Here is a 9,553-nt window from a genome sequence, read left to right on the forward strand (position 1 = left end):
TGGGAGGGACAATTTTGAAGCACCTGAAGCATCGACATAGCAGAAGGTGACTAAGCCAAATATTCTACTATGTTATAATTTTGCACTATTCGAGCTCGAGGTTTGAATGTAGATTTATGAACAACTCCCTTAGGTGGCTTTATTGTTAACTCTGGTGCAATAGGTGGTGGAATGGAATCAGACGAAGTTGAAGTCAAAGCATTAGGTTGATTTGTAACCTAGTTATTGGCCAACGACGATGGATTAATGTACTCTTTACTTCATCTAGTTACCAAAACATCATTTTTAGGCTTAGTGACGGATAGCATAAGCACTTGTGAAGTGGAAGCATGATCTGTAGCAACCATATGATTCTCTGGGTTTGGAAAAGGGTTTGTCAACACAACAGATGTATTAGAAGTCTTAAGAAGTTTTGAGACATCAGAGCGGTGAGGATAGTCTCACGTAAAGTGATCCTCATTACAAATTAAACATGGATAACGAGGTTTCCTAGCCAGAGAAGAGGAATCAGATGATTTTTCTTGAGGGGGAGGATTTTGTTTCTTTTTGGTTTTACCCTTTTTCTTGCTTCCAGGTTGCTTTTCATTTTTACCTTTGTGAGATGACACGACATTTATTTCAGAAGCAAGTGTATTATCAGGTGCATTAGAAGTTTTATTTGAAATAGGAAGTGTTTTACTAGATGGTTTACTTTCTGTTTGAGTGCTAGAAGAACCTATCACACCGTCATCGCCATGAGAATCCTTACTGCATGGAGGTGGTGGAACAAAAAAAGTTGGTCTAGGTGCATTTGGAATCTTATCATAGAGCGTGTTAGACTGGGTGTAAATCAAGTCTAAGTATTGGGCATGAGAAATTACTTAATCTTTAGTAACAACTCCTCCTTTGGCCACATCCTCGGTGATAGATGGCAATAAGGATTTGATAAAACACTCAGCTAAAAGATAATCAGGAACAAAAGTTTTGACCATTTGATGATGACGACACCACTAATGAACATGATCCGAAATGTGAGTAGCAGTGGTATGTTTAAATTTGGTCAACGATTCCATTCGCGTTTCATATCTGATGGGTAACTGGAAGTGGGTTAAAAATGCAGTGGCTAAGGATGTGAAGTTGTCAAATGAATCTTGCGGTAATTCAATATACCACTTTACAGTCAGACCAGTAAGCATTCACTGGAAAAGACGTAGTCTTACTGAATCGTCATTTAGGGAGTTGGATGAACACCATAAATGAAAAGTCATAACGTGATTGGACGAATATTCTCCAGGGTTTCCATTGAACTTTGGAATATCAGAAGGAAATTTGTGTGGAATCACCGGCCACCAAGGTGCATAAAGAATTGGATCATTGGTAAGCCAATTTAAATCTAGTAATTCAAGTGTTGCGACAAAAGGCAATTGTCGATTTAGGTCAGGTTGAGCATAACCAGGGTAAGATGGAATTGCTAGGGAAATATGCCTTTGCATACCAGCATAAGGAATTTGTTGTTGGTAACCTTGATAAGGGTAAGTTTGTTAAGCATATTGAGTATAAAGTGGTTGTTGGGCACCAGGATAAATTTGCTATTGTCCAAACCCAGCATAGGCTTGTTGACTAGGTCCTAGGTAAACTTGCTGTTGACCAAACCCAGCATAGGTTTGTTGATCAAGTCCATGATAAGTTTGGTACTATTGGAATTATTGTTGTTGATATTGTGGCTGCCATGGTTGTTGATGTAATGGTTGCTGCCCACCAACGTAAGTTTAACTAGGTCATGAATAAATTAGACCAGTATAAGTTTGAGTCATCCCAGTTAATGGTAAAATGGCCTAAGGTTGTTGGATTCCAGATACAAACTATTGTTGTAAAATGAACTAAGAAGACTGAGTCTGTAGACCTAAAACTTGAGGGTTAGAGGTTGAAGGACTATCTTGCAAAGGTTGAGATACAATTAATTGATCTTGCAACTGTGGTAGAGTTGTAACAACAGGCATAGTAGGTATGGATGAAATAGATTGCATTGGTTGTGATGGATATGCAAGCCTTGGTTTAATGGGCATTGTAGGCAGCCATTGACAAACCATCATTCCATAATAATTTGGACCTAAAGATGATGGTATACTACCATATGAATTCCCCCCAGAGAATGGAGGATAAGCAGATTGGGCATATTGTTCTCCATATGAAGGTAACCAATGTAAATTGGATTCATTGGATGGTAACTAGATGGATCAGCTTGATATTGACTTGATGGATCAAACTGTTCAGTATCCGTAAGTGAAGAACTAGGTAAAATTCCTATGGATGACATGGGTGAATACCATGGACTAGAAGCAACATTGGAGTGAGTTCCTAATAATGATTGGTAACTCGGTGGGACGGATGGAACACCATACAGATGTGACTCAGGGGTTGTGGTAAACATCAAAGAAGTAGCGACAGTAGATGTTGTCACAACTGTAATAGATGATACAGTCTAGATATTATTTCAGCCATAGTCAAATGACCCAATAAATGTACTAATGAATCTAAGGGAGTTTGAAAGTAAACATGATCAAAAGGAGTAGTTAATCGAGGATAAGTAGGATAAAAATAAATCCCTGGTCCAAAACAAGTTGGAGTTCTAGGTGAAGTTTATTCTTCAGATTCCTCTTCAATAGCAATCAAACCAGGTGGAATGATTTCACTGTCAGTTCCGTAATAAATTTTCAGTGTTTGACTCTATGGTAAAGGAGAAGTTTGAACAGTTACAAATGCCCGAGGATAAACCGGTCGATTGTCTTCTAGTACAGGAACAACTTCTGATTGTTCAACTTCGAGATCCAAGTGTTTTGGTAAAAGAACAATGGGTTCATGATGACTTTCTTGAACAACTTCTGGTTGAACTATGATAGGTTCAGTATTAACTTTTGGTTGAACAGATTCAAGTTTAGAAGTAATTTCTTGTTGAACAACTTTGGATTGAGGATCAAATTCTTGTTGGGAAACTTCAATTGTAGTTTCACTACGTTCACTTTTAGTGTCCTTGGGTAATTATAAAGGTTCCACTTTAGTAGTAGATAAAATAGTAATTGTAGGAGTAAATGGGATCATAGTACTTACTGGTATAGGTGACTCTGGTAAATTAGATGAAGAACCAAAAGTTTGTGATGTACTAGACTCAGTTAAATGAGACCGCTTTTTCCGACTAGGTGTAGCTTCAGGGGGTAAAGGTGGTTTACTCGTTGTCCTCTGCGAACGATGGGGTAAAGGTTGATTTTACTCCATGATTGCTGATTGATTTTATTACAAAAAGAAATAAACAAAAAGAGGGTAATCTAGGCAAAAGGATTACCAAGTAATTGTGAACTGCAATATACTGCCTCAGTAAACCAAGGACTTAACATACGTGTAGGCAATCTCCCCGAATGTTGTTTGTGGTGTATCATAATATACAAGGTGGTCGACTCGGTTACCTATGGATGGATATAAACCTAATGTAGTCCTCCCAAATATACCTGGAAGTAGTGGAGGCCCAATCCATGTTAGCATTGTCTAATGCAAAACCGCATCGTGAGAGCATTCCTTTATGCTTTTCGTACTATAACACCGCCCTATATACTCAAAAGTACATGGACGAGCAACAATATACTTACGTACGTGGAATGCGGTATCACATTTAGAATGTATCGCAAAAAATTAGCGATAGCTGCTATTTTTAATGACACCGGAACATGTCTCTAGCCTAGACCTCTAAATGTTATGCGTTAAGTTATAATGCTCCATTAGGTTAATTGAGATAAATTTTAGCTGATCTTGTTTAAAATTTTTCTTTTCAGGTTCACCATGTGATGTTTCTGAAACTCCTAGAATGCAACTATGATGAGAAACATTCTTTTCATTTGATTTCAACAATGAAAACCGTAACTAAAAGGGATAGAGCAATCATATTCTTTAAACAAAGAGCATAGAGCACATATAATGCAACTTTTCCTATACTATTCCTACAAGCACACACAGACTTCTAAATGCATAATGCATGTTTTTCTTTTCATTCCTTTAGTGTTTATATGAACATAAGGAAAACTAAATGCACAAATGATCAATCAATGCTTTTCACAAGAAATGAAGACTTTACGACCATTTCTTTTTCAAAGAAATGAAGACTTTATGACACTTATTTTTCATAAAATACTAATTGATGTAATCTAACTTTGACAATGAATTGATAATGATAAAGAAATCTCTTAAGAAACACTAAACAATCAAGGCCAAAGTAGGGCTAGGAGAAGAAATGCAAATTGATTTTAGAGCCATAGAAAACATTGACATTTTAGCAAACAAAATCAGAAGAAAATTTGGAAAAAAACCAAGCCAAAGGTGGGTTTTTTAGCTTGACAGGGATCAACATAGCCTTGAGTGGGAGACATTGCACTGTCTCTAAGCGAAGGCTACTCTACAGAGCACTGTGTCAAGACCAACACTACGTTGGTGCCAGAGAGTCGAATCAGAAGACATTTAAGCACACTTTTTGACCAAAAACACTTCAAGATGATTGAAAAGAGATCAATGAAGTCAAGTAAAGTCTACTAGGATGTAATATGATAAGGGTAAACTACCAAGAACGACAATTGTTCCCTAGTGGAGTTGCCAATTTGTTATATGGAATTTATACCTACGGATAAGTACATCTTCCCTAAGTGAGTAGTTACACTTAGAACAACAGAAAGAAAGTGGTTTAAGCTTTTCTTATAATAGATAGATGAGATGAAGGAACCTATTTTTTATCTTTCACTTTCTTTGATCTCCTTTGAATTGCTCCCGTTGCTCCCACTTGAATTCAATTCACTCAATTGGTACCTATCAACAGAAATAGGAAATGACAACAATTAAAGCATGTGATTTATCTACTATAAACAAATGGAATCGACAAAATTTAAACATATATGCATCATAGATATGAACAAGAATATGAAAAGGGAACAAACAACTTTATTGATGTAGAAGGAAGAGTTACATCCAATGCGGTTCGATCCCTTGCCACTCATCCAGCTTAGTCCAAACCCTCATCACACCAATATCACATCAATCTAGTAGCATAACATTACTTAAGAATGAACTCAAATCTCAAACGAACAATATTTATCTACAATCTTCAAATTCCAACCCCTTGATCACTATGATGATTGGTCAATTTATAGGGAAATGCAAGTGGTTTTGTCATAAATTGGGCATTGAATGGTTTTCCAAAATTGGAGTTAGTTTCCATGGAGAAAGGGATGAGAGGATAAAGGTATAATTGATCGATAGCCTATCCAAAGTCAACCTCATAGGATGAGATAAGGGTTGGGCATCCTTCTAGAGTGCTCTAGAATCCAAGAATATTCCCAAAATCCTATGCCAATTTCGCTCATTCTCGCCCAACATAGGTCAATGTCGGCCAAAGTGCACTTTACTGTAGGCCTGAATGGACCTACCTACTCTACAACACAATTACCCTTGACCAAGTCTATGCTGGTGTCCCAAGGAGGCATTTCAGCAAGGTTTCAAGCTAGGAAACTTTCATGGATGGAAGCATTCAATTTGATGACCTGTCTGGGGCATGTAGCAACTGAATTAGGGTTTGATGAGCCCTAATTGTACTTATCTGATCATCAAGAGTGATGTGCCCAAATAGACCTCTAACACCACTTACCCCATGGATATACATGGTTCACCTTTGGCTAACACAGTCAAACACAATCAAAAGTTCAACTTAGATCTTAGTGTTTTGAATCCAATAAGGGTAGTTTCACCCTTGAGTTGAATAATTTTAGAGTATAGTTTTCATTTCTGGTGTTTTTCCACTACCAGCAGGCCTGGACAGTACCTCGGCTAAGTCACGCAGGAACACACACATTTCTCCACTACGAGCAAGCTTGGTCAGTACCTCGTTGGAGTTGCATGCTTCACCTCTTTGTGTAGGAAGCCTTTCTCTTCTTTCACCTTTGTATTTTTCAAGAGGACTGTGCATAGGCACTTATTTATTTTTGGGGTGGAAGAGGGATCCCGACTTATTGAGAGTAGAAGAGGATGTTCCTTCAGAGAAGCTTGTAAGACCTCTGACATAGGTTTGCTCGTTTAGATTTTCCCTTTCTTCATTTCTACTAGTTGGATGAGATCGAACACATAAAGCAGAAGGCTGAGTATAGGCATGGGGCTTGCCAATGTGGACATAGGTTCACGATTGGACCAAAAATTCCCTAGTAGACAATTTATATCTTCTGTCAGGACTTCATCGGTTGAAGGTTACAACCAAGCATAGAGAAGGTGGACACAAGACTGGACAGGTGCTGCAATGTCATGAGCTTTCCTCAAATTTCAACCACATACTCTATTCAAAAACTAGAATGTAGTAGTTGGCAACACTTATTTACAGAAACAAAAATAGTAATATACCAAGCATATAAAACAACGGAAAAAAAATAGTAAGCAAATCAAACAAAGTAAAAATAACAAAAAGCAAGCAAATCAACCAAGTCAGTGTTACAGATCCATTTGGGCACATCAATCCCATCATCCAGATTAGTGTTTTAGGGATCATCAAACCCTAATTTTAGCTACTACATGCCCTAAAAATGTCACCCCTTTGAATGCCTCCTTCCCAGACAATTTCACGACTTGAAGAGATCCACAAATAGCCTCTAAAGGGACCAGCGCAGGTAGGCCCATGTAAGGGTGCACTGCAGAGTAGTTAAGTCCATGCCAGGGTGCTCCACAGAGCACTTAGGCTTCTTTTCACCTGCGCTAGGTGAGATTGAGTAAAATTCACATAGGTTTTAGGGAATATTCATATATTTTGGAGTCATCTAGAAGGTTCCCTCACTTATCAAATCCTATGAGCTCGAAAATGGATGAGGAATGAGTTTAGTTGCATCCGATCCTCTCATCCCTTCCTTAATGGAACTAATTCTAAGTATGGAAGGCCATTCAATGCCACCATTTATGACAAAACCTCCTTCATATTCCTATAAATTGACCACTCATCTAAGTGATCAAGGGCTGGATTATGTTGAATTGTAAGGAGATAATGTTTCTATGAGATTTGGCTTTGAAGTAAGTATTGTAATGCTACAAGTTTTTCATGCTTTTAATGTGATGTGGATGGGATCCAAGCTGGAGGAATGGCTTTGAATCAGACACCAACGGTTGTATTTCCTTCTTCTATTCAATAAAGCATTTGAACCTTTCTTCCATATGTTTGTATTGTTTTATAATGCTTATATGCGTGAATTGTATCTGATCCTTTCACTTATATTCAATATATCTTTTGCTTTGATAAATTCTTTGTTTTCTATTATGTTTACAGGTACTTCTCAAGTGTATTAAGTACGTAAAGGAGTGACATGATCGATGCAAGGGAGATGAGAAGAAAGCAAAACTACAAGTAGGTCTTCTCATATTCTCATCTTATCTATTGCATATAGGAAAAGACTTTAAACTTTAAACTGTTGTTCTAGATATGGCTACTTATCTAGGGAATTAATATCTATCTCTAGATACCAAATTCTCCAAAACAAATTCGCAACTCCACTGGGGAAGATCCTCTTTCCTAGTAGCTTATACACCTCCTAGGACATCCTTATAGACCTTATTTGTGTTCATAGATTGTAATTCAGCTCTTTGAATTGAAAAATTGGTCAAAACTGTGTCAAATTGCCTCTTGAAATGGCTTACTGTCACCAAAGCATTCTTGTGAGGGACACAGTGCGCTACAGAGCACCCTTGGCTTAGGTACAGTGCTCTGAAGCACACTGTCTCCCATTCAGAGTTGCCCTAATCCTCCTAGGGTCAGTTTCCCACCTTTGGAAAGTGTTTTTCCCAACTATTCTCTGTTTGTTGTTTGTTGATTGATCAATGAATGTTATGTCTCAAAGAACAAGTTTCTATGTCCTTGTCTAGCCCTACCTTGAGTTGATTTATTAATGTTTCTTTAATGTTTTCTTTGTCATTATCAATCTCTAGTCAAATTTATAATATAGTTGATTAATCTTCGTTTGAAAGAAAGTGTCGTAAAGTCTTCTTTTCCTTCCAATCATAATTGTTGTAAAAGTATTCATTCTTATGAAAGATTGATTGATTGTATGTGCATATTTCCTTTTGTTCATATTCAGATTAAGGAAATCGAAAAGAGATACATGCATGTTGCATTGAAAAATTTTGTGTGTGCTCATAGGAATAGTATAGGGAAATTGCATTAGATTGTGCTCTTTGCTCTTTGATCGAAAGAATCCTGATTGCTCTATCCCTAAGTAGCTAGGATTTTCATCATTAAATTGAATGGAAAGAATGCTTACCATGATAGTTGCATTCATACGAATCTCAGGATACATCACGTGGTGAACTTGAAAGGAAAATTCCTAAGCAAGATCAACTTAAAATTAACATCAATTTACCTAATGGAGCATTGTCATTAGCGGAAACATTTAGTGGTTCTAGGCTAGAGACATGTTCCGGTGTCGTAAAACAAAGCAGCTATCGCTAACTTGTCTACAATACATCCCGAGTGTGATACCTCATTCCATGTACGTGAGTATATTGTATCTCATCCATGTACCTTTGGGTATATAGGCTGGTGTTACAGTACGTAAAGTATATGGGAATTCTCTCACTGTACGATTTTGCATTAGACAAAGCTTATACAGATTGGGCCTCCACGTACTTTCGAGTATATATGGGAGGACAAAACTAGTTTGCTATCCATCCTTATGTAACCAAGTTGGCCACATTGTACATTGTGATACACTGAACACAACATTCTAGGAGATTGCTTGCCCGTACTTCTTGGTTCGCCGGGAGGTATTCTGAAATTCATAGTTGTTTTGTAAACATTTTGCCTAGATTATCCCTCTTTCGTTTTGTTATGTTACTTTGATTAAAATAAATTTAATTGACCACGGATAACATCCTCCATGCTCACTCCTTATTTGATCTTAGGTTGAGACATATGACAACAAATCTGGAGTCCACCGATCAAGTAATTCCTTTTGATGGGAATCCTAGTCCTTATCCTCCTTTCGGAAATATTGATGCTCATTATGGCTACATTGTCCCTTCCAGGACTTACCATTCGCTTTCCAGTATGGTTGTTTTCAACTTCCTTCGTTCAAAATGTCGGGATTTCTACACAATTGAGTACTCTTCCAACTGGACAAAATCAACCTCCAGTTGATCCTAAAGTTAACCCTTTGCCTTCTTCCTCCCCTTCTTCCTCTTTGCCTAGTGAAAGTATTGGTACTAGTAACCAGGTGGCTAAGAAGAAGAAGGGAAGAAGAAGAAGAAGAAGCAAATTCAACAGAGGGGCAACCAAGCAACCATTGCTTTGAATGCAACATCTGATGAGAAATCATTTGTTAAGCCTCACAAAGTTTGATATCCATGCAAACTTTGTGCGGGAGACCATCTTCCTCGAAATTTTCCTGATATTCCTCAGATCTTAGAAGAATGGTATTCTCATTCACATCATCCTGTGTCATCAACTTCTGGAGATCATGCTGGTGACACACCATCAACTAGTGGTAGTAAAGTTCATGGAAAGAAGGGTAGAGTT

Source organism: Pinus tabuliformis, chromosome 1_2 (assembly GCF_031772625.1).
Source record: "Pinus tabuliformis cultivar Carrire ecotype Pingquan chromosome 1_2, CPIR1, whole genome shotgun sequence".
Taxonomy (NCBI): Eukaryota; Viridiplantae; Streptophyta; class Pinopsida; order Pinales; family Pinaceae; genus Pinus; species Pinus tabuliformis.